The following is a 26,718-nucleotide window of genomic DNA, read 5'->3' on the forward strand; positions in this document are numbered from 1 at the left end:
CCAAGCCTCCACCCTTGCATTCTACTGCTCTCACTCCACATCATCACTCCTCACTCACACCCACCACCCCAGAGCTCTTCCCAGCCACCCTTTATAGGGTTTCCTCTCTCTGCCCCGCCCTCCTTCTAGGCTTGTTCCTTCTCCTGACCGGGCCCAGCTGTGCGTCCCTCCAGGTGTTTTCCTCCAACCACTAATCCCTCCTGGGCTCCTTTGCTTTGCTGGTAGGGTGGGGTTGAGTGCAAGCCATCCCCAGCTGAGGGCTCCTTGGCCTTGCTCACGAGGAGCTGCCCCAGCCAGCCTCTGTGCTATTGAGCTTGCCTGGCCTTGCTCACGAGGAGCTGCCCCAGCCAGCCTCCGTGCTATTGGGCTTGCCTGGCCTTGCTCATGAGGTGCTGCCTTAGCCAGCTTCTGCGCTGCCAGCTCAGCAATGCTGGGCGGGGCTACCCATCTCCTCCCCCAGAATGCCTGTGGCAGCCCCCCCTGGAGAGGCTTGGCTTCTAGCAACTCCTGAGCCAGGCTGCTGTCTTCTAGCCATGGTGTGGCTCTGGGCTGTAGAGGCTGCTTCCTCTCCCTGCCAGGTAAGGGCTCTGCTTGGGTTGCTGCTGCTGCTGCTGCTGGTCCCACATTCCCCCTGCTGTGGCCCTTTCCCTCTGGCCTGCTTAGTCCCCTTTCTTCCCCCTGGAAGGTGGGTCTGGCTGGTCTCTCCTTGCCCCCCTCCACCCCTCTGAGGTTCTGGCCTTTTACCCCTTCCCCCTGGAGTAGGTAGGTTCTGGCCCTGGTTGCCGGCTTGGGGGGTGGGGTTGCTGCCACCCTTTTGTCCCCTGCTGTTCCCTCTTGTCAAGTCTGGGGGCTGGGGCTCAGACCCCGGACAGGGGGGCCGGTTGCCTTGGCGTCGGCTGCGGGTGCAGAGGTTGTAGGGGCGGAGGGGCCACCGGCCCCGTTAGCGGTATCGACCCCGAAGACGGCAGGGGTCCCCTCGGTGTCGGCTGGCGTGGCGTCGGTCGGGTTGGCGCTGGTCGGGTGGGGCGAGGTCCCCTCGGTGAGGTCTGCGTTCCTTGAACCACCCGCGGCGTAATTGGTTGACTTGCTTGGGTTGTCGGTGGGTAAACTATAGGGGAAGTCGGCCTGCGTGGTTGTGCCGGTAAAGTTCCTGGAACCACCGTCGGTGTGGTGGGCTGACTCGCTTGGGTGGTTGGTGGAGGAATTATAGGGGAAGCCGGTCTGCGCGGCGGTTCTTCCTCCTCCTCATCCGTCTCTTCGCTGCTGCTGGTATCAGTGGTTGCAGGCTGGTCTGGGTACTGGTCGTCCGGACACGGTTCACCACCTTCTCCCGTCAAGAGGGATCCCCCTCCAGTGGCCCCAATCTCCTCACCCGTTTCTGATGGTTGCTGCGGCCATATCTGGTCTTGCAAGTTAGCCAGACTCTGGCTAATGCCAGACAGGCCCGTTGGCGGGGCCCTGTCTCTGTCTTCCGCCACTAAAACTGAAAGCAGATGTACAGCGTTGGCTAGACTCTCTTCCATATTCTGTAATCTGTTCTCCAACCTCTGTACTCTGTCTGTGGACTGCTGCGGATCCTCCGTATCCCCAGTAGTTGGAGGGGTTATCGGGTGGTCCGTGCTCAGCGTCTGCTGCCACGGCAGGGGTGCTTCCACCCCTTGTTCCTCCTGCGACCGCGCAGCAAGTACACCTTTGGTTAATCCAGTGATTGCTGAAATCCCAGAATCAATGGCAATGGTTCTACTCTGGAGCTGTGCCCATTGGTGCTCTCCGACATCTGGTTCCCCCACTCTCGGGGTTACTTCGGCATAGTCCCAGCTCAGAGCACTTCGTTGGGAAGTATCCCCTTCCGTTCGCTCGGCCGTCCGGTTCCAGAACAGCCATGGACGGCCCTCAGCTTGCTCCGGTATAGATCCCAGGCTACGCCGGCTATCCAACTGTATTTGGGTAAACATCGCGCTGATCCTCCGCTCCCTCGTCTCTCTGGGCCGGGCGCCCCACTGCGTCGGGGTCGGCACGCTGAACAATGGAACGGCCGATGCGCTGGGCCTCGTTCTCTCCGTACTGGGAGCGAGGGTAAAAATGGTTGTAACCGTAGATCCTTGTCTCCTTGGCACAACTTGAGAAGATTCCGAGCCTCGGGGACCGGGAGAGACATACGGATCGAACAAAGGGTCCCGGGGCGGGACAGCTTTGGAGTCCGTTTGATCCGGTTGAGGCATTGGAAAGATGATTGGTAACAAAATGTCAGAACTGTGGCTAGATAAAATCCTTACTCCAGTCTGCCTTCTACAATTAGACAAAAGTCCATTGTTTCCAAAAAGCATTTAATGAAGAAAAAGATTATTATAGTCCACTGGCCTGAATGCAATATCCAGGTTGGTACATAGGCTTTGTTACCAATGCCAGGCAAAGCAAGAGATACATATTAAATATCATAGCTGACCCATCCTCCCCCCACAGTTCTCAAAATATTCCCTTTGAAGCTGCAAAAGCGAAAGCTTCCCCAAGGCCGGTTCTTGGTGGAACGTCGGTAGCCAAAACAATGCTGGTCTGGGAGATAGCTGCCTGGGAACCTCTGCACCTGGGGAAGAAAGCACTGAACACTGAAAGGATTAAATATGGAGTCGGTTAAGCATAAGTATACAAAAGAGCATTCTGATCCTGACAGTCTTAAAGATTTGTGGTTTTATGTTAAACTGTTGTGAATCCTTGTGACAAAGCCAATAACATAGAGAAATATATTTTTCATCCGCTATTATGATGTCTATCTTTCTCTTAGCAATTAACATCTGATATTCCTAGACTATGGACAGTTGGGTTTGGTCACAAATATATAACACAGAGAAGAAGTTGTATTTTAAGGTGCACAAGTGTGCATTTTCATAAAAGAAGCAGAAAACCCAAGCTGGCAGGTTCTGTTCAAAACATGAAAATTTACAGAGCTTCACAACAAAAGTTTAGCATTATTTTGAATCCTCTACTATTACTGTCCCCAGGACAAATTTGCCTGATTCACAGATCCAGGATATGCAGTAGATTACCTCTGGAAGGTCTGGACCGACAATGGAATTTGCAGCGGGACAGGCACATATGCATGCAGAACGCACTGCCTCATGGGATTTGTAGCATTTACATTGCGGAATCATTAAGTTATTGTGGGCCATACATAGGGAAATAGCTAACCATCTTAGATAATTTTGTAATTAAGTTGCAAGAACTCCTGAAACAATTCACATTGTTGAGAATTTCCCTGTGATACGTTTCAGAATGGTCAGGATTTGCAAGTATTCAATGTGACATGCATAAAACGCATGCATGCTCGACACACATACATACACACAACCCCTCTCACCAGTTCCTCCCTATCCCCAACACATAAACTTCCCTTTCTGAATGGAAATCAACAGAAAACGACTTCCATATGCAGAAAGGCATCTCTGGAGTCCATCCAATTAGAAATAATAAATACATCACTATGTCCCATTTCAAATAATCCATCAGGCACCTGTGGTGCTTTAAACAATAGTTCCCTGCAGCTGCTGTGTGGCTTCAATGAAAGAGAGTCAGGTTCACGAACTGACTCATTAAAAAAATAACATATAGTTTGCTACCCACACAAATCATGCCACCAGGGATCGGTCTGTCTTCCAAAAGCGTTCACACCAATCTCGTAACTGGCTCCCTGATCTGGGAAGTGCCTTGATTCTACATAAGCAGGGGCTCCTGCTTACTAGAACTACACTGTTTTCTAGTGCTGCTTGTAGGTACAAAGACAAACTTTGCTCAAACCTCCTGGATTGCAAGCAGCCCTGCAGATTGGATAGCAAGGCAGAGGGTATAAGAAACAAATGCTACACTTTCACCAAGCTGCCAGACACAACCTTCTCAATAACGTGTGAAACTATGATTAATAAGAATTGGGGAGGCTGGGGAATTTGGGATTTTTCAGGCCAGAAAAAAGATGGCTAAAGGGACACATGATAAAAGTTTATAAAATTATGCATGAGGTGGAGAAAGTAGATAGAACTTTTTCTCCTTCTCCAATAATACTAGAACTTGCAAGCATCCGATTAAATTATTGGGAAATAGGTTCAAGACAGACAATGAATTCCCTGCCAGTGGAGATAAAGTGGCCATAAGCACAGATAGCTTTAAATGGGGGTAGGGGGGGTGAGACAGATTCATGGAAGAGAGATTCATCGAGGACCACTAGTCATGGTGTCTGAAGGCAGCCTCCATATACAGAGTCAGCAAATTTCTGAATCCAAGAGCTTGAAGGAAGCATCAGGGGAGCACTTTGGCCTGTATGCTCTGATTGTTGAGTCCTCTGGGGCAAATGGTAGGCTGCTGCATGAAACAGGATGCTGAACAAGATGGACCAGTGGTTTAATCAGCTCCACTTGCGTCCTTGGGGAGAGAAAGAGATTTGTTGGTGAAAGGAACTTGGTGGTGAAAGTTGTTGTTGAGAAAACAAAACTGGAAGAAAAGCTTTAAAAGCCTTTGTTCTCCCAATGTTAGTATCTGCCTTGAAGACCCAGCATCTGTATTCAATAAAAAAACTAAAATATTGATTAAAAGAATCACATCCTGTTCCACTTAAATTAACTAACCATTAAGGGTTCATTGAGGCAAGGGCAGTTTCCCCACATCTTAAAAACAGCGCCGCACTCATGGAACACTGCTGGCTTCTTTTGCGTGATTTTTGATGTCACCATTTCCAAACCGGAGGCAGGCAGTTACGATTCTGTTTTCGTGGAGCCACAAAAATGGAATCATAACTGCCTGCCTCCGGTTTGGAAACGGTGATGTCAGAAATCACACGAAAGGAGCCACCAGCATTCCGTGAGGGGGCCGCTCTTTTTAAGACATGGTGAAATGGCCAAGTTGCTGCAGATCAGATCAAATGGCATAGGAAAAGATATAACTTCCTCTGCCCAGCTGTAATCCAGGTTCAAACTGCTCCCACCCCAAGGCTAACAGGTAATTGTGTGGTGTAGAGGTTAGACTGTTGGAGTAGGAAACCCAACCTCAAATCTTTATTCTGCCATGAAGCTTGCCGAAGGAGTTTGGGCCAATCATTCTTCCTCAGCCTAGCCTGCTTCACAGGATAATTGTGATGATAAATTATTATTGTTTTTATTCTTAATTGTTTATTTATAGTCTGCCTCTCTCACTGAAATCCAAGGCGGATTATGTATTGCAAGTTAAAAGCCAGTTGGTGTAGTGATTAAGAGCGGCAGGACTTTAATCTGGAGAACTAGGTTTGATTCCCACTCCTCTGCTTGACGCCAGCTGGGTTTTGCATCATGTAATGCATCATGTTCATACTTATATTTTGTTTTAGTTCCATTTCAGATTTCTGGTTGGTTCCAGACTGCGTCATTTATTTGATGTCTCATCCTATTGATTGTATTGACTTACTCTGTGTAAACTGCCTTGCGTTCCAATGAAAAAGGCACACTATAAATAACAGAAAATAGTAAATGAAAATAAATACATGTCCTTTAAAAAGGCTATTCATTTATACCATACTTTACTCCCCAAGGAGGACCCAAAGTGGTTTACAACATAATCACCTTGTTTATTTTGCCCTCGCAACAACCTTGTGAGGTAGGTTATGCCGGGAGTGTGTGATTGGCCCAAGGTCACCCAGCAAGCTTCCATGGCAGAGTATGGATTTGAACCTTGGTCTCCCAGATCCTCGTCCCACACTCTAACCACTAGTCCATGGTGCCTGTCTTGACCAAGCATTGAACCAACAGCCACTTGAAACCTCTAGAACAGGCTGAATTCATACCCAGAAAAGCATCAACAGGGCACAGCTAGAGCTACCCTCTTGTGAACAGCTAAGCAAATCAAACAAAAATGGAAAGTGCTTCACTGCTTTTACTCCAAGCTCTGGACTCCTTTCACAGCTCAGGCAGAAGACAGTAGCCAAAGGGAAGCTCCATAGCCTTGGGAGCAAGTGAACTCTGTGATGCCTGAGCTCTGGGCAATTTTGGGACTACCACTTCACTAGAACTTTAAAAAACAGCCTTTGCATCTTTTGTGTATTTCCTTCTACTGTCAAGAAGGAAGTGGTCAAAAAAATAATGAGAAGTTTCAAGGGACAGTCTAAAACATGCTGGCTTCGATCCTATGACATTGTTCCCCTTGCAGTTCTCTCCAGCCACTGCAAAGGCTTTTCTCAACTGTGGCATTCACTTCCTCGGCTGCTAGCACTACCATGTGCACAAGGTCAAGGTTTTTTGAGATATATTCATTTATTTAGCAAAATTTACATCCTAACTTTCTGGCCTCATAAGGGCCATGAAGGTGGCTAACAAATTAAAACATACATTTTTTTAAAAAATCACATTTTTAAATTATTAAAACAAACCAAGACAATCACAAGTAACAACACATCATTAAAACAGAACTAAAAACATACAGACATAAAAACAATTAAAACAATTAAAACATTGAGTATGAAGGAAAAATTACTCAGAGAATTCCTAACAAAACAAAAAAAGTCTTCACCCACTGGCAGAAGATGGCAACAGAAAGGGATAGACAAACCTCCCTGGGTAGAGTTTTAGTGCCATGACTGGAAGACCCTTTTCCAGGTCATCACCCACCTAATCTCAGAAAGCAAGGCACCTGAATCAGGGCCTCTGAAGATGACCACAATGGCCAAGCATGTTCATAAAGGAGTAGGCAGTCATTCAGGTATACTGGTCCAAAACAACAAATGGCTTTGAAGAGCCAATTTGGTATGGTGGTTAAGAATGGCAGGACTCTAATCTGGAGAACTGGGTTTGATTCCTCACTAGAGGTGGGCATGGACTGGGAAAAACCCACGGGCCGTGGGTCCATGGTCTGTGGCATTTCATGGACCACGGACCACAAAAAGTCTCTATAATGTCCAGTGAGACGCATGAGGAAACAATGTCATAGACCCAAAGTCACTGTTTTTAAAAAAAGTATTAAAAGTTAAAACTAAACTGAAAAGACTGATTTGACACAACTCCCAACACAAGAAAACAAATCTAAAGTCCAGTGTGAGAGCCAATGTGGTGTAGTGTTTAGGGTACCAGATTAGGACCTAGGAATCTCTGCCACTGAAGCTTACTGGATGACCTTGCGCCAGTCACACTAAGAGCTAAGCTACAAGTGACACTGGGCATGTGTCTTTTAACTTGTTGGGGATGTAATGTTACCTGGGAACTGTAGTTGAAAACAACATTATGTTCCCAGCATACGAAGGCAGGGGAGAGGGAGAACTTTTCAAAGACTGTGTTCAAAGACAGAGCGGCATGAGATCACTGGGGGAGAATAACTTTAAAATTGTTTTATTGCAATTTCAACGAAGAGAGGGATACAGGACCTATCCCTAGTGTGGGGAGGTAGGGGAGGAGCTGGTCATTCATGTCTCCATTGAGATTACAAGAAAGCAATTGCAAAGTTCCTCTCCCCCAGCAATCTTGTGCAACTCTGTCTTTGAAACGCAATTCCCCTCCCCTGCCTGTTTTCAACTACTGTTCCCAGGTAAAATTGCATCCCCGACACATTCAAAAACATGTCCGGCATCACTTGTGGCTTAGCTCTCAGGTGTGAGGTGAAATGGAGGAGAGGAAAACAACGTAAGCCTCTTCGGGTCCCCACTGGGGAGAAAGGCAGGGAATAAATGAAATAAAAAGAAATTAAAAATACAGTTTGAAGGATGCTGAGCATAATATAGAGCCCCACACATCTGGATGGGGGAGAGGTAGACCATTTGGGACTTACCGGGGATTGGACATGGGACCTCTGGCTTACAAGTGCCACTAAGATACAACCTTCCCTGATACTAAATTAACAAAATCAAAATTAACTGAATTGACACAGACTTCTTGCTCCCACAGAACATTCATAGCAACCTTCTGCTTAGGCAATATTAGAAATTCTTTCTTTTCCTGGAGTATTCATTTGAGATCATTAGTATTTGTCAATTAGCATGATCCAATTTGGCCAGTTCCAATAGAAGTCATCCCATTAAGTGGCCTTTTTACCCGTTAATAACAAGTAGCAAATCAATGTCATTAGGGTAACATTCTGTTATTTATCTCTGATCATTTACTGCCACACAATTCACAGAAGGGAAATAGTCTATGGCCTTAATAATGGGACTAATCTGTATTTTTCTTCTTATGGAAAAAGGTCCTTTCATCATTGGTAATTTTAAGTGGCAGCATGTTCATTTGTATGAGCTCCCAACTATTCTATATTCATTATGTGCATTACTGACAGCTGTTGGACATTGAAAGGGGAAAAAATAGTTCTAATGATAAACGGACTGGCTTAGCTTTAAATGTGTAAATATACATGTGTACCTAGGCAGACTCCACTCATAAAAAGCAGATATCAGTACAAGCAACATAGACTGGCTCAAGTGAATCTTATATGATTTTACTGCTAGTGAAATGGAAAACAAAATAATATACATGGAATAGATCCATAAACTTGGGCCTTTTTCCTTTTTCTTTAAGGACACTCCTATTTTACTATGTCTAAATTGGAAGGCCATCGATTATTGTATTGAGTTCTAATTACGAGTTCCTGAAACAACAGTTTTTGACAACAAATGATGTTGGCATGAACATGACATCTCTCTTTTTTAGCACCCCTGAAGTACAGCACAATATTATAACAACAACAACATTCGATTTATATACTGCCCTTCAGGACAACTTAACACCCACTCAGAGCGGATTACAAAGTATGTTATTATTATTCCCACAACAAACACCTTGTGAGGTGGGTGGAGCTGAGAGAGCTCCTAGAAGCTGTGACTGACCCAAGGTCACCCAGTGGGCTTCAAGTGGAGGAGTGGGGAATCAAACCCAGTTCTCCAGATTAGAGTCCCGCACTCTTAACTACTACACCAAACCACTACACCAAACTGGTATAAACTGTATACCAGTAGTAGTTCTTAAGAAAATCAGCTGTTTTATTTTGCTATCTCTGTAATATGGAGGAATCAATTGTTCTAGGAATGTATTCATAACATAGCAGTTTCTGAGTACACTTGTGACTGGTCCAACTATGTCATTTTAATCATACTAAAGTGAACTGTGAGATAATGCACTGGTTGGTAAACACTTGTTGCTCCCAAGAGCTGCTGGATTAGGTTGTCCACACAGTTGTACAAATGCCCCCCAGTCTGGGTAACTTTAAGGGATCTATTGAAGAAGTGGTAAAGTGCCTTCACAAGTTGTGAAGGAACACTTTGAGAATTAGAAAATCAAGCAGTCAAAATAATGTTAATTATTCAATATAGTACCCAATACTAGAAAGCCCATTAAAAGGAGCAGGGAATTATGCCATTTCATAGGAAAATTCCGAACCCACTTATATTGCTGCCTGTGAATAAAAATGTATTGAGACCATGAACTCCATCTTATGGAGCCTAGGAATTCAGTGCTATGTTCTGTTCACAACAATTAACATATGTTTTACTAACAGAAAGATACCTAAATGCTGCATGTTATCCCCTGCCCCATTTAAAAAGATAAAACATTATAGTACAGAAACACTGTTTAATATATTATTTAGTAGAAGAAACTGCCAGTAGATACTGTTGATCTGGCTCTGAAAAGGGTTATTATATTTAATACATTATTGGAGAAGGAAAATTATGACATGCTGTGTGTGTATAAAAATGTGTATCTTCCATCACCCTCCCCATGACATCCCCCATCTCATTAAGTTCTGTGATTTTTGTCTGCAAACTTTAATTGAAGGTGATGGTGGACTCTGTACGGACTAGTGCTGCCAAACTCAAGGAATAAAATTAAAGGAATATAATGACTTCATTGAGAACTTGATTTGCATTTTAAACTACTGGGACATCTGCTTGATAGTTAATATCTGATAAAGATTTGCACATTTTTACGATCACACCTGGATTAATAGTTTGAGAAAATATTATCTCCTTGTAAATGGAAAAATAAGTGAGAAATTCATTCCCTAATACTCTTCTCAAATGTGGGCTTGGGCCTTGTTGAGTGGTGAATGGTCTCTCTTTGGTACTTAGCTACCAATATGGTCAATTAACCAACTTCACTGCTGTTGAGATTCTAGATGTCTGCCCATTAAAACAGGGCCCCGTTGTTCAGTAGTCAGACTGAAGGGCAAAAATGAATTCTTAACAGCTTTCCTCCTCCTAACTCTACCTGAGGCCAAATTATTAGACGCTAGCTACCTAACAATCAATTTTTCCTTTCTGATAAAATAATCAGTTTGCAGACTTGGCAATAAGGAATAAATTGTTAGTCTTCTTTCTTCTATATTTAGCACTCACACTCCTTGAGCACGTTTTGCCTCATGCTAGAACATGCATCGATCTTTCAAATGATCTGCATGACATATTTTTCAGTCCTTGGAACGGGAGAGCCACCAGAGGTGCTACAGCCAAGACTTGTACTCCCCACCCACAGCAGTATTGTGAATGCAAACATTTGTAACACAAAGAGAGCTGTGAACTAGGTACAACTTCACTTCTTTCCAAAGTTGTTCGATGTTTCTTTTTCTTATCTTTAAATTGTGTTACAATCTCCAGAGACTAATCCACCTGCTGATAGTTTGAAAAATTTTTGTATCATACATGTAATCTGCATTGGATTCCAGTGAGAAAGGCAGACTATAAATGAAAATATTATCAATAGCAACAACAATTCATAATTGATTACCTTCCCGGACCACCGGGAAGAAAGATGTTCCAGGGACAAAGCACCCCTTCCTGTGCTCAAATTGTTTCTTGGCTTCATTGCCAACAGCCTGGCCCACTTCTTATCCTACCATTTTTAAATCACTGAATCACTGGCCAGACTATTCCACTTTTCCAGTTAAGACTTCTTGCTGTGAATCTTCAGTGCAGACATCCAGTCTCTCAACCCAAACATTGTGTGTCTTATGTGCCATTAAGTCATCTCCAACCTATGGCGACTCTATGAATGAAATCACATAACTTCCTGTTAGCATTAATATTTTTATTTATTTCTTGAAAACATTTTGAAGCAAGCTTTCCTTCCAACTTAGGGTCCCCAAGGATGAACAACGAAAACTAGCATTAAAACACACATGCACACTCACACGTCTGTGTATAAATAGAAAAAAATAAAACAAAACACATACATATGCACATGAATGGGAAGGAGGGTCAGTCAGGTGATAACACCCAACAAAACACCCACCTCACAGGGTGTTTTGTTGTGGGGATAATAATAGCATACTTTGTAAACCGCTCTGAGTGGGCATTAAGTTGTCCTGAAGGGCGGTATATAAATTGAATGTTGTTGTTGTTGTTGTTATTGTTATCATTATAGATTAGGTCAGACAAAGCAGAAAAGTCTTCAGTCGCTAGTGGATGACAATGATACAAGGGGACAAACAAATCTCCCTGGGGAAGGAATTTCATTGTTTACACAGAAATTATGCCAACTATTCTATTCCTTAGAAAAGCTAACACTAGGTTAGTGTTTACTTTTGGCAGGTGTTAAGTCATCTTCAAGTGTACTATCATTGCCACACAGTGGGTAATGAAGGCACGTACAGGAAAAGGAAGATCACAACTCACCCACCCTAGCTGAGTGTGAAAATACTCATTTGGATTAGAGGAGAGATGAAGAGGATAGGATAGGATCCTGGCAAGCTCCTGTCAAATTTATAGCTGTGCACCAGCAGTGACTTGCTCACTTCCTTGGACCTTTAGGGATCCCTAAACGTTGTCCTGCAACTCTCCTCTCAGCAACCTTGAATCTCAGAATATGAGATTCAGATTAGGAAAAGTGTCTTAGCTTTTATAACAGATCATAAGGAAAGGCAACCAAGCAACTTCTTTACCACAACAAAACTGCTACTGGAGACTTTAAGCAAGACAGGAGTGTTGGGGAAAGGGTTAAAAATAGTTTAAATTCAGGGTTGTAATGGATCTTGAATCAAAAGAGAATCAAACGCTTGTTTGTCTTTTAAGAAAAGTTTACTGTAAAGGAAAAAGGTACACAGGGTTCCTACAAAATAAAGAAATCTATTCCCTACTTCTTGACACTATGGAGTACAAACTTAAAACAGTATGAATAATGGAGATTCTTCCTCTTCTTCTTGTTCTTCTTGACCTTTAGAAAGGAAGTCACCTGACCTATTGACCAATAACAGTTTACAAACACATCTCAGTTTCCGGGGCTCTCAGACAGATAAGGCTATTGGCTCTCTGCCAGGTTTTTCTTCCAGGTCAATACAAACAATAGAACATTGGGTAAACACATTAACCCCATAATGACTGAATGTCAGACCTTGCATCCTATATTCCAACAAGAAGGCCTTTCATACTGTCATGGCTTCTTTCTAGCATGTCTTTTGACTGATATTGCAGCATTAAAGGGAAACCCACAGTGAACTTGAAACTGCTACAATGATGTTCTAGGAGCACTTGAAAAGACAGGAAATGCACACCTCAAGTGTATGACCAGGATTTTGAGGCTTGCTCACTTTTTTGACCATCAGCATCTTGCTTTAAAAGTCCTAACAGAGACAGAAAGGACCATATTGAGGAGAAGGGATCCCCCGCCAGTAGGCACAGCGGAGAAATTTTGACTGTGGGAGGAGAAACAATTAATCCTTACTTTAACATGGCCGATGAAGGGAATGGAACCCAGTAAAATGATTCTGTTGCCAGGCTCATTTGGTTGTATTGCCATTTCTCCTTTTAATTTTTTAATTGATTGGATTTTAATGCTTTTTGGAGTCTTTTGGTGGGTTGTTATGTGATTTTTATTGCTGGGTGTGTGGGTTTTTTGCTAGTTTCTTTGGGTTTGATGTTTTCAAATATTTAGGTTGCTGCTGCTATTTGTGCGCTTTTATTTTACATTTTAAATTTGTTAGCTACCCTGGGTGCTTTGTCCAAGAACAGGATAGAAAATAAATGGCATAAGCATGACTTCATAGACATGTATCTACAGATACTTTTGAAGGTTGTAGATTTTTGCTTTCCACTTCATTCTGTGTAGCAAAATGAACTTTTGTACCATTTCATAAGTGAGATGCTTTAGGAGTCATTTCAAGGTTGTTGTAATGATCAGTGATAACAATATATACCATATTCAGTGTGACAGTAATTTGGCATTGATTAAGCCATATCTAATGGATACTAAAAATTAAATGACACTATTTCATTGTGCTCTCAGCAGCACACAGAGGGAAACTGAAGATGGAAGGTCATTTAAGTGAAGCCTACAGGGTCAGAGCTTCTTAAAGTTGTAGATGCCACATCAGTTTCATAGCCTTTGGGCTGTGCAAGTCCTCAGTATTAGCCCTGACACTTCCATTGGAAGGGTTGCGCAGATGAAACTGACAAGGTCCTACTTCAGAATTTGCCCTGATAGTAGTCAGGAGTGGCACAGTTCCTTCACTTATGAGCCGCTGCATACATTGGCCAAGATTTCTTATAAAAGGGGTCTGCAGCTTGTCTTACTTACATGGAAATGCAATTTGTATTCTTACCTGTGGCTTAGGGGAAGAGCACCTGCTTTGCATGCAGAAAATCCCAGGTTCAGTACCTGACATCTCCATCTAAAATGATGTTAGTAAATGATGTGAAAGACCTTTGCCTGATACCCTAGAGAGCCATTGCCAGACAGAGTAGGCAATATTGATCTTGATCATCCAGTAATCTGTATAAGGCAGCTTCATATGGGACCAAGGATGTCCCTGTGCTTGTTATAGCCACAGTAGCGCAGACAATAAAGTGCATGGTGCCTGCTGCCAGAGTCCTCCCTGGTGATCTATAAAGAACCTTTCAAAACTGGACACGTTCTCTGTCACAGGAGTGCTGGTTCAAATGCTAGGACTTTTCAGGTTTCAGTCGGTGGGAACAATACATAGTCCACTTGGATTGCTTCCACATAGTGGCTTTGCTCTAGTTTGCCATCCAAACTGGAGCAGGTTTTGGGGAGCATCCACACAATAATGCTCCCTAAGTATCCACTTTATACATTTCCCCTTGCTTTAATGTGCTCTTTCCAAAACTCGACTTCAGCCAAAATGTTTTTGAATGCTATATGTGTGAATGGGAAGGTATACATTTTTGAAAGTCCAATGCACACTAGCACCATTTTTTTCGCCTCTGCTCTGTGCCACTGGAGGGCTTTTCCAGGCTTTTAAAAATCAGCAGTTACTACAGTGCAATAATGTTTAATGATCTTTCACCAGAATTCCCAGCTTTTATTTCATTAAAAAAGTAAGTCTCTTGCCCTATTTGTTGCCCTCTGTTGCTGCTGCAGCTGCTTTTGCATTTGCAGCAGCAGCAATGAAAGCTACAGCTGTTTTCACACACGTGCGTAACCTCATGGCATGAAGCATCTTCCTAGCACAATTTCCTGGCATGATCCCCTTTAATGGCGTGATGACGTCAGAAAACATGCCATTAAATGGGATCATGCAGGGAAATCGCACTAGGAAGATGCTTCCTGCTGTGAGTTTCGCATGCTCTTCCAGAGGCTTTGGGCGTGTGAAAACACCCTATATAGCAAATTGCTGCCATGTGGAAGCAACCTGATCAGTGTCCAGGGTCTGTGTGCAGAACCAAGCAGCTACATGCAGCCCTGAAGAGTCATCATGTGGCCTGTGAAATTCAAAGGAATAGGAAAATGTCTTTCAGCATTTTACATCATGAGTGGCTTTCCTACCTCTTCTTCATTATATTTCAAAGCACCACTTCGTTAAAGCTGTTACAGTATTTCTGCAAACTTTGCAAGTAATGCTTTACCACTTTTAGAAACTAGCTCGAGGAGGATAAGCTTCTCTGATACTGGGGCGCTCTTCTGCTCTTCGTCTGCTCCTAGAGTACCTGCTCATAACTTCTAGGCAATTTATTGTGATTTGGCTGCATTCTTGTTTCAGTCTCCTCCCTTCTCCAAGGAGATGAGAGTTTGATCTTTTTTTGGTGAAGTTCAATTGCCCCAGAATTAGGATAGTTTTATTGACAACTCATTAAGAGTTCCTTCTTGTAGACATCGGGGCTGACCAGCCACTCCTAATTCAGTATGCTTGGCACATATGGACCATCCATGAAAGTATTCACGTGAAGACCTATGACATGTAAAGGATTTCATACAAACTTTCCACCAATACCCAATTTCTCTATCAGACATCAAAACAGAATCATACCTGCTCCTCACCCTTCTTCACATGGAATTTTCATTTCTGTGTATATGTGACTGTTACCTGCCACCCCCATCCCCACATCCAAACCAGGTCTCACTGGAGCTCCCTGTAATCCAAAGGCCCTATGCTGTCAGAGTAACAGACAGCCTCCATCTTGTCCCAGACCTGATCAGGCAATTAAGGTGCACCTTCTCAGCAAATAGTTGGCTCCATTTGGGAAAACTGTTTCACCCCAGTCAAGGCTTTGTTCTGAGACTCATACACCCAGACCATGGTGAAAAACCAGGACAATAATCCTACTCACCAGCTTAATTAGGAAAGTTTCTGGCAATGCAAGTCTGCCGAATAACCTAATCAGGCCATTCTTCAGGCAGGTAAACTTATCACTAGAGATGGGCATGAACAGGAAAAAAAATGAACATGATGTTCATTGTTCGTTGCCATCCACGAACAGGGACTCACAAACAACCACGAACATGGCCCTATTCACGAACATGTTCGTGGTTGGCTGTTCATGGGGGCCAGCATGCTCTCCTCCAGCCATCATCCAAGTCAAGATCCCTACTGCACCACTCCCAGAAACCTGACCCGAGCAGGCACCAGGAAATGTACCAATAATAAATAATAACTTGTCCCCAGAGCCAGGCAGCAGCCCTGGAACCTGAGGGTGGGTAGATCCCTACCGCACCACTCCCAGAAACCCTAACTGAGCAGGCAGCAGGAAAGGTACCAATAGTAAATAATAGCTTGGCCCCAGAGCCTGGCAGCAGCCCTGGAACCTGAAGGGGTAGATCCATATCCCTCCACACACAAAGAAAATTCAAGCTCCAATGCACTCCCCTGTCTCTCTATCAAAATGCCAACAGCAACTTTCTCTCCCTCTCCACTGTCTGCAAAGACAAGCCAGAGCTGGGAGCCACCCCTCCCCCCTGGTCTTTGCTCTCTTGTAACAAATTTGGAGCTCTACACTTGGAAGGAAGACCTGCCTATCCAGAATGGATAAAGTTTTTGTAGTTGGCTTTAATTAAAATGGGACCAGGGAATAAGTTTGTAAACTGGATTGCAATGCTACTTAACACTCACAGTCAATAAACAAGACTGAGGGATTTGTTCTAAACTCTTCTCTTTTTTTCTTGTTTGTTTCAGCCTTCAGGCCTTAGCTGCTCAGTTACATTTCATCCAGTGATCAAAAGCAGAGCCTTGTGAGGACCTCATCCCAGGCCATTTGCAACTCCCTGAAAGATGATTTGTTGTTGTATAAAGATGGGCACGAACAGAAAAAAAAAACCCCGAACATGATGTTTGTTGTTTGTTGACATCCACAAACAGGGACTCATGAACAACCATGAACATGACCCTGTTCACAAACATGTTCGTGGTTGGCTGTTCGTGGGGGCCAGCAGGCTCTCCTCCAGCCATCATCCAAGTTTGGTCAAGATCCCTACTGCACCACTCCCAGAAACCTGACCTGAGCAGGCACCAGAAAAGGTACCAATAATAAATAATAGCTTGGCCCCAGAGCATGGCAGCAGCCCTGGAACTTGAAGGGGTAGATCCCTATCCTACCACACACAAAGAAAATTCAAGATCCAATGCCAACAGCAACTGTCTCTCCACTGTCTGCAAAGTCAGAGCTGGAAGCCCCCCCCCCCCGGTCTTTGCTCCCTTGTTGCAACAAATTTGGAGCTCCATACTTGAAAGGAAGACCTGCCTGTCAAGCTAAATTAGGCTTAGATTAGGGCAACAGCAGGAGTTCAGACAGAGTTCAGACAATCCCTGCCTACATTGCCAAGGGAATTGACTGCAGGTGCCAGACTGTCTGGCTTGATGAACAGCAACAGACAACAACGAACAAGGCTTGCAATGACCACCTGTTCGTTTAGAATGGGGCCTCATGAACAGTTTGTTCGCGAACAGCAGATTGGGCTGTTCGTGGCTTTTCTTTGTTCGTATTGCTGTTCGTGCCCATCTCTATTCATCACCATTAGCATTCCCCACGTAAACTTTGGGTTTCCATTTCCCACTGCTGTTAAGAAGGGGCTTTAGTATTTAAGCAGCTTGTCTGAGCCAGTATTTTATTACCATCCCTTCACCGTTCAGGCAGGTGAAATTTATTCTGCCCAGATCACTCCTTCACCACTCGTCTTATATAGTGACTTTTAAAATCGACATTGACTTTTACTTTATCATACCATAAGTCGACATGCCAACTAAATTGCAAGTCATGCCCTTCTAGTGTCAGGAGTCTGTCATTTTTCAGTGACATCCATTCCTTCATCCACATCAGGCATGAGGCTGCAAAACACAGCTTTATGTCTGATAGCCCTAAACCGCCCCTTTCCTTTGCATCTTGTAATATTTTATATTTAACTCTTGGTTTTTCCCTTGCCAGACAAATTTGGAAATATCTCTTTGTTTGAATGGTACATCCGATATTAGAATCGGTATTGTCTGGAACAAAACCAACATTCTAGGAAGAACATTCATCTTGGCAACCGATATCCTCCCCAACAGAGACAACTGTAATCTATTCCATCTCAGCATATCTTTTTTGATTTCTTTCCAAGTTTTCTCATAGTTATTTTGAAATAGCATACAGTTCTTCCCCATCAGTGTAATTTCTAAATATTTTACCCTTTTTTCCACTTTTCCACTTTAAACCCTGTTTTCTTCGACAGCTCTTCCTGTTCTTCTATATCCATGTTTTTTGTTAACATCTTCGTTTTTTGTTCATTAACTTTGAAGCCCGCCAGATCACCAAATTCTTTCAATTTGTGCATCAGTGTCTCAATACCTCTTAAGAGGTTTCTCTTCAGGTCACATACCCAACATTTGGGGTTCTGTGACTCACTGGAGGGTCCCCATCCATGGGGAAGACCATTTCGCTATTCCTCACCTGAAATAAGAGGATGGTTCCTATATTCTCCTTCAACAGCAATGTTACCTCAGAAAAAAGTACTTATTCTGGATGCATGCTAATTTTACTGATCAGTTAAACCAAAATGAAAATACACTGGAGCAGATGTTATATGTTCAGCATTGTGGTGGTTAAAAGGAGCCCTGCTTCTGCCAGTGGAAAAGCTGGAAGGAAAGTCCCTTGTGATCTGAGAAATATCAGTGACATTTGCAAAAATGCTCATTTGAGGTGCCACCAATGTCATTGACAGTGCCACCATAAGCAGAGTTGCAGCCCTCTTAGTCCATGGATTTCTGTATTACATTCGTATTTTCTAGAGATGTTGTGAACTTACAATGTTTAACTGTGGCAGTCAGATGCAAGCCTGTCACTGAGACTGTTTAGTGTAGTACCAAACAACACAAGTACTTGCTAAGAAGTATTTAGGCAAACACTGAAGGGTAGGATTTAAAAAAAACACACAAGCAGATTATTTATAACTGACTTAAAATGATTTGTGACTGATTTAACTGCCTATTTAAACAATTGCCAGCTGAACAGACGGACATTCAGACTGTGTGTGAATGTGCATATGTTAAATGTCAGTTGCTCTGGTCAATATTGTTAGGAAGGAATTGTCAAAGTAACCTGTGGGACCACCTTTTGCCATATGTTCCCGGGAGAGCCCCTCGTTCGGCAGACCAACATCTGCTGGGGGAGTCCCCAGAACCAGGGAAGTTTGTTTCACCTCATCCAGGGGCCTTCTTGGCCCTGGCACTGACCTGGTGGAACTCTCTATCTGTAGAGACTCAGACCCAGCAAAATTTACTATCTTTCCGCAGGGCCTGCAAGAAACAACCAGGCATATAGTGGGTGAGGTGAGTGCCCCCTTCTCCCAATCAGCCTCCCGCCGGAGGGGGACATGATTCCCCCTGGTCTGCTGAACGTCAGGCAGCTTGCCACCTGCCCCATGGGCCCTGTATATTGAGGGATTGTGCAGTAAGAATGCCACAATGTTTTTACTTGAAGAATTTTAATTAGTATGTGCCTGTTTTACATTTCTGATGTGATCTACTCTGAGCCTGGTTTTCAGGGAGAGCCGAGTACAAGTATAATAAAATAAATAAACCTGCTGAAGAGCCACAAAAGGCTTGATAAACAAATGAACTGCCCATTGAAAAGCTGACTTCATGTTTGCATCTGGAGAATAGGATGCGAGCTGCACCGACGGGTGTTTGAGCATTATTTCAAGTAAAGAAGCTTGGTTTTTTTCCTTCTAGAAGAAATACTATTTATGTTCCCTTTGTACTAGCTTGTCATTTCATCACCACATGACTAAAAATTTTTTTATCAAGATAAATAATTTTCCATTGTTTTAAATCCTATTTTTAAAAGCATTTCAATTGGAAACCGATTTTGGCAGGACAAAGCCTGTCCTCTTCTTAACTTTATTACTCTTTTCTTTATTCTGAAACCTTGATTTCCCCAATGACTTCACGCACAACTCAGAATAATTCCATTTTGAACTTCTCCTTTATGAAATTTTCTATTGGTAATTATGCCAGTTCCTGTCCTATTGTTCTTCATTCTGGTCTCTTATGGTAGAGATGGAAAATTGAATAGGGATTAAAGCAGTAATAACATTCTGTTCTACTTACTCTAATACTTATAAGCTTTAATGGAAGCTGATATCCAGCACTGAAGCTGCTGTTTCCCTTAAAAATCATTTTATAAAACTGTATGAGCAGACTGTAACTTTAGAAATTAAATATTGTAGGAAAGCAGAATTGTATGTACATCTTGTAACTTTCTACTTCCCTGGCAATACTTTTCAAGTAAATAAAATAAAAGTTGTATACTACCTTTTGTCAGCACCAGCCAAAAGCCACAAAAAGTGTGGGAGGGGGGATTTGTTTTTTGTTTTTGGAATCCATCAAAGAGGAGGGTGGTAGAACTGCAAAGACATTGATCTTCAAATGGAACTTGAGTTTTGGAGGGTGCTTGATTTCCATTCATTAAGTAATATTAGCCAGTGACTCTCGGCTAATACCTGGTGAAACACCTTATATTAACCTCCACATTTGTTAATATAAGAACCACAACATTTCCTTTTTGCTTTTACAAGAGACCCATATATCTCATTTAGTCCTGGAGATACAATTGATTGACTGCTGCCTTTTGTGTTCTTCTCAGTTTTTCTTCTCTGTCCCAGCAACATGGTGCTATCTGAAAGCCTGTTTTGCACTCAGCACCTTATAAATTATAAATTAATCCAGGTTAGGCTGCAGCAGACTTTGGATGATACCAGTGCCTTAAAACAACATATTTTGTCTTTCCTCCGCCCTCTTTTTAGATATTCCAGCCTAGAAATGCCAGTTCCAAGTTGGGAAATTCCTGGAGATCTGGGGGGTGAAACCTGGAGAAACCTGGAGAAAGTGGGGTTTGGGGAGGGAAAGGACCTTGGCATGGCATAATTCCATAGAGTCCACCTCCAAAAGTAGCCATTTTCTCCAGGTGAACTGATCTCTGTGGCTTGGAGACCAGATGTAATTCTGGGAGACCTCCAGGCACTACCTGGAGGCTGGCAACCCTATTCCAGCCTGATGAAAACTTCTAGAGAACTTTAAAATCTTGCATATTGTTTTGTGATGTTTGGTCTTAATAAAAGGTATTGTGCATAAATAAAAACAATACAATTAAAAGAAATGAAATAAAACGTTTTTGTTTTGGAATTTGTTTGTGGCCCCGTGCAGGTACTTGCAAACTTTAATGCTTCATAGAAACTTGACAGAGACGTTCAGAACATAACTGTACATTATGTTATCCTTGTATCCTCCTCAGATTCTCCACAAGGGCTTTTGATTAGGGATGCCACAAACATTGCAGCAGACATGTTTGGCAGGCAAGCACTCAGTGCTTAACTGCCATAGCCACCTCAGGCCAAGCCTTCCATCTCCCCACCATGCTGCCAAATAAGGAGCTATAGGCCCAACCTACAAGTTCATATTTTTATCAAATTGGATCTAGGTTGAGTTGTGTTTTGAACAAGTCATGTTTTTGATGAGTTAGGTCTGGGTTCGGTAGACCCACCCAAATCATGTTCCCTGCAGCCATGCAACAACTTCAGGGAATAGCTTCTAAAAATGAGAGCTTTAACAGGCTAGGAACACCACTGCAGGGGGGAGAAGGGCTCCCATGCAAGCTTTAACATGCAAAAACAGCACTGGGGGACTTATTTTTCTATTTTTGCTGAGTTGTAGGGAGTATTTGTACATGCGAAGCAGCAAAAATGGGGGGGGGAGCCCCCCTGTGCTGTTTTTGCATGAGAAAGCTTGTTAAAAATCTAACAGGTAGTTTGGTCTTCAGCAGCAGAGGAGGAGGGAGGCACCTAACCATAACAAGAGGGATGCATGTAAGTTTCCAGAACTAGTCAGATAGCAGTTCCCCAGGGCCATTTCAGGTCACGGTGGAAGGCTTAAATCCCCACTTCTCACGTGCCATGGTCTCTTGACCCAAATCGGATCCCCACATGCCTGAGAACTGAGCTTGTGGCAGACTCAACCTTTATGCTTGACAACAGGCCTGTAGGAGTTGTTACTGGTCATGAGGAAAAGTCTTTTTTTCTGCTGGTTTTGTTGAAGCCCCACCAGTGCCTGGGGATGGCTATGCCCTTGAAAGAGCAGGAGAATGCAAGAGCCCTGCTGGCTCAGGCCAAAGGTCCACCTAGTCCAATGTCCTGTTATACAGGGGCTAACCAGATGCTCCTGGAAGCCTAAGGCCCAAGTACATGTTTGACTGTCCTTGGATCATGTCCAGGTCTGCCATAAGCACTTTCAATCAGACTTGCACCATGAATTCAATTGGTACTGCATTGTGTGGGCAGAGCACTTAAACCTTTCCAACCTGAAATGGCTAGGCTTACCAGTTGTCCACATGTGGCGGCAATCTCCCAGGGGTTTGCTGGGTTGTCCACTGATCGCTGGCAATCAGCGGTAGGTCAGACCAGTTGAAAATAAGGGACTCCTCCAAATATAAAAGCACTATTGAGCAAAAGTGCTCAATAGTGCAATCCATCACACAATGATTATAAATTCATATCACACATTCAATAAATATATATAGAGAGAAGAGGTCCAAAAATCAATCATACCACTGGAAAGTCTACAGTCCTATAAATATTGATGTTTTCTTTGTTTTTCTTCTTGCAGATGTTGAAAAGTGCTTCTGTAGTCAGGTGTTCACAGGAAGGCCGGCAAATTCACCTTCTAGCCAACATGTACGCAAAGTCAATAAAGCCTTTGTTCTAATCGCAACTGTGGCTATGTTTGAAATTTCCAAAAGGGGTGGAGCCTGGCGGGCGTGTGCCAGCATTATAATCCTGTTTTGTGATAAACACTTTTTCAAAGGCTCATTTTGACCACTATAATCAATCGACCACTAAATCAAACAGAAAATCTCAAGGAAATTCTGTTACCTTTTTTTGCAGAAAAAGTACTACAACAACTTCATTAATTTAGTTGTTCTTTCCTGTACCTTTTAAACTTTTTTTTTTGAGAAAGAGAACAAGAAGTTAACATGGCCACACAATAGATTTATATTAAGTCATTAAGATACTGGCTTTTTTTGCAGTTCCTATTCTAATAACTAACAGCATGAAATTCATCTTTTTCCAAGACTGCCACACAGTATTTTACTCACCCACTGGTTTTATTTTTCCTGCTTGGGTCTTTCTTCAAGGTTCTCCCATCTGTTTCACAATGCTCATGCAGAAATAAGTATCAAATAGAAGACATAAAGAGATTGATTAATCTTTACTACTGTATGGAAATACATTACTAAAATAGCCATATTGAAGGCCTATTAATTTTTTAAAAGATTATTCTGAAGGATAGTAATTTAGAGGCATTTGCATTCATACAAAAACTACCACAACCATACTGCTTCTATAAATAGGATAGGTTGCAACTTGCAAATAAAAAATGTATTCACTCACTAACAGAATTCACTAACAGAATCCAACTTATTTTAGCATTTTACCTTTATTTGGGAGGTCTGATAAAAAGACAGAAATCACTTCCTTTGTCAAGCCATTTGCCCAAATCACACTACACATTCTTTCTCTTTCAAACACTTTTATCATGTTTCTTAGAATTGGGGCCGATAGAAACCTAAGGGTCCATGAGCCTTTTGTAAGGACCGAGGGTGAGCCCTTTTCATGCTATTTGGCTAAAATGAAAACAAAGTCTTTCCCGTTTTCTAGGAATGGAGGAAGGGTCTCCCCTCCTCGGTGGCAGGGTCACAACACCTTAGTCCTAGGAATTCTAAAGGTCTGAGTGACACCAAGATGGTACAGTTTTCATATAGTCATAGCCATTACCTTAGCTAAAAAACTGATTTCACAAGACAAATTATTTCTGTAGAGAGAGTGGGTTGAACCCAGCAGAACAGTTCTGCTGATTGAAGGTGGGCAAGTTTGCCCCCCTCCCAAGGCAGATCTCTAACTCTTCTCTCATATTGTTCCCAAGGGTCCCCTGTTGCCCAGAAGCAGAATTGTGGGGATATTTGGGGCTGTAGAGGGAAGAAAGAGATGGAGAAGACCTGCACCACTGATGGAAATCTATCAGCAGAAAATTTGCATGGAATCCAACCCAGAGACAAAGAAAAAGAGGAGAGTCAGAAAGAGAGAGCAAACATATGAGACACGCTACTAAGAAAATTATAGCTAATGGTGGTCTTCAGATGAATGTAAAAGGTTCAGGTCTGTGTGACGCTGGTCTTTTTCTGTTTCTATAAGCAACTCTGAAAGTTTTCTCCAGGCTCCTTCTCAAGCCTCATACATCCCAATGATGGCTCCCATGAGCACCGAGTACTTAAGGTTTTGGTTATGCAAATACTTTTAGCCAACATAAATCAACCAAAGGGCCATCTTACACTGTGGTAGGAATGTGACACACAGAAGGAGATAGAGACAGACGAAGCTGAAGTTGCTTTCCGGTTCCTTATTCAGAGTTCCTAGTTCTTTATTTGCAAAGCCAAAGACAAATATTGTGGGAAAATTGAAAAGCTCTGCACCCCAAAATGAAGTTTGTAGGGGCACATATCATACACCTCCAGATTCAGCAGACTCAGCCCTCTAAGTGGACCTATATTGGGTTATCCTACAAAGCCTAGTTCTTGAGTTAACAGCTTCAAAGTAGGGTGCCCCCAGAGCAAATCAATAAGCAGAAAGAGGGGCAGCTGTAGTGGAAAAAAACTTTGGATCACCCCAAATCATGCAGCCCTGAACTCCAGTGACTGTCCCCTACAAGAGGACATGTGCTGGTGCTGATCCAGTCTCTGGTTCTGGAGCTAAGATTTGCTTCCCATGACCTTGTATTAGGAATTGCTGTGAATAAGGAACTGGGGAAAATAAAAGCCCTCTGCACCCCAAAACAATCTTTGGATCACTCCAAAGAGTGTCCCCTAGAAGAGGACATGTGCTAGAGCTGATCCAGTCTCTGTTTCTGGAGCTAAGGCTTCCTATTTGGCCTGCCTCCTAGAACCTTGTATTAGATATTGCTGTGGAAAAGGAACTGGGGAAAATAAAAGCCCTCTGCACCCCTAAGGCCAATTCAGAATTCTGGGAGGCAGGACAAATAGGAGGCCTTAGCTCCAGAACCAGAGCCTGGATCAGTGCCAGCACATGCCCTCTTGCAGGGGACAGTCTCTGGAGTTCAGGGCTGTGTGATTTGAAGTGATCCAAAGATTGTTTGGATCACTTCAAACAGAGAATGGGCAGAGGCACCCAAACCCTAGCGAGACAGATGAGGCTGGTGGAAACTGGCCAGCCCCACCCTCCTCTGGGATCCGGGACACCCAGGTGGGTCTAAGGAGGCCCACCAATCCCAGGAGAGAGCCCGAGAGCTGGGATGGACTCCCATCAAACTGGGGGAGAGGGATGCATACAGGGCTAAGGCAATGCTAGGGGAGGGGGCGGGAGCCCTTGGTGAAGGCACTATAAAAGAGGCTAGACAACAGGAGAGGAGGTGGGGAGTTGAGGAGCAGAGAGAGACAGAGAGAAGGAGAATGAGTAGTTGAGAGTGTGAGGAGAGAGGAGGAAGAGGAGGATGTGTCATAGGGAGGGGAGTTGGAGCGGAGGCAAGAGGCATGCAAGGCATAGGAATGGACAAGAGGGTGCGAGGGTGATGTATACCCCCCCTATGGCCATGGACCAGACACCTGCAATGAGCCTAGAGTTGCCCAGGTTTAGGCATTAGGGCACCAAGTGTAGCTGCACCCCAGCCAAGGCCGGGCAAGGCCGCCTCCCAGATGCCCTCGTCAGGCAGTAGGGTGCCAAGCATAGCTGCACCCCAGCTGAGGCTGGGCAAGGCTGCCTCCCAGATGCCCTCATCAGGCAGTAGGGTGCCAAGCATAGCTGTGCCCCAGCTGAGGCCGGGCAAGGCTGCCTCCCAGATGCCCTCGTCAGGCAGTAGGGTGCCAAGCATAGCTGCACCCCAGCTGAGGCTGGGCAAGGCTGCCTCCCAGATGCCCTCATCAGGCAGTAGGGTGCCAAGCATAGCTGTGCCCCAGCTGAGGCCGGGCAAGACTGCCTCCCCGATGCCCTCGTCAGGTGCTAGGATGCCGAGGTAGCTGCATCTGTGCGAAGACCTGAAAGACCTTAAACCTTTCCCCCAAAGAGCAGGCACTCTAAAGCCTGAAGACCAGAAAGTAAGTGATGCTATGCTCTGGTTTTTAGGAAATGACCTAGGAAGTCATTTGGGAGAATCTTGGGTGTACAGACTGAACAGTGTAGCACATATAAATATTTGGAATAACGTTCTCAGAAACTCTCTCAAAGCAGCCTCACTTAACACTGTTAAAGTCCTCTGCCATGAAGACTGTGGAGGCGATAGTGAACTTTTTCTTTTCCAAGGGTGGTGGAATGGTCGATCCTGTCATTAAGCTGTATGAGAGTAAGATGATCCCCAGTCTCCTCTATGGGATTGAAATTCGGGGCTGGGGAGAGCAGATCCTGGACGTATAAGAAACAATTCAAAATTATTGTATGAGACAGATTCTTGTGTTGCCAAAGGGCTCTCCAGTGGCACTAATGAGAGCTGAGCTTGGTATCCCTTCTCTGAAAGCTAGAACTAATTGTAGAGTCCTGTCTTATTGGATGAAAAACCTAGATTGTCCTCAGGACTTGCTGGGCGATCAAAGTTTTTGCTTTCTCTTGACACATGTTAAGACCTATAAGGAATATTTGGGCTATATACAGTCCAAGTATGTAATCCCGGATGGCCTGATTAGACCTAGCAGATCAGGATGGGAGTTAAGGGATTGGGTCTTCAAAATGGATGAGAAAACAGACAGTCATGCAATTGTTCAATCTAAAGTGGCTCCTATTTTTAAATGTATAAAGAAAGATCATATTAAGTCATCTTACCTAAGGACCTTAACAACAATGAAATTAAGGATGGCCTTTACTAGTTTAAGACTTCAAGCTATGCCCTCAGCGGTCTGTATGGGCTGCTTTCTAAGTGTCCCTGCCCCTCTACGACTCTGTGTGTATGCTATGGGAGAAGTAGATGATTTGATTCATTATATTATGAGATGTCCTCTCTTATTGGATCCTCAAATAAATTCCTTATTAATATTGT

The sequence above is a fragment of the Eublepharis macularius genome, chromosome 10 (genome assembly GCF_028583425.1).
Source record: "Eublepharis macularius isolate TG4126 chromosome 10, MPM_Emac_v1.0, whole genome shotgun sequence".
Classification (NCBI taxonomy): Eukaryota; Metazoa; Chordata; class Lepidosauria; order Squamata; family Eublepharidae; genus Eublepharis; species Eublepharis macularius.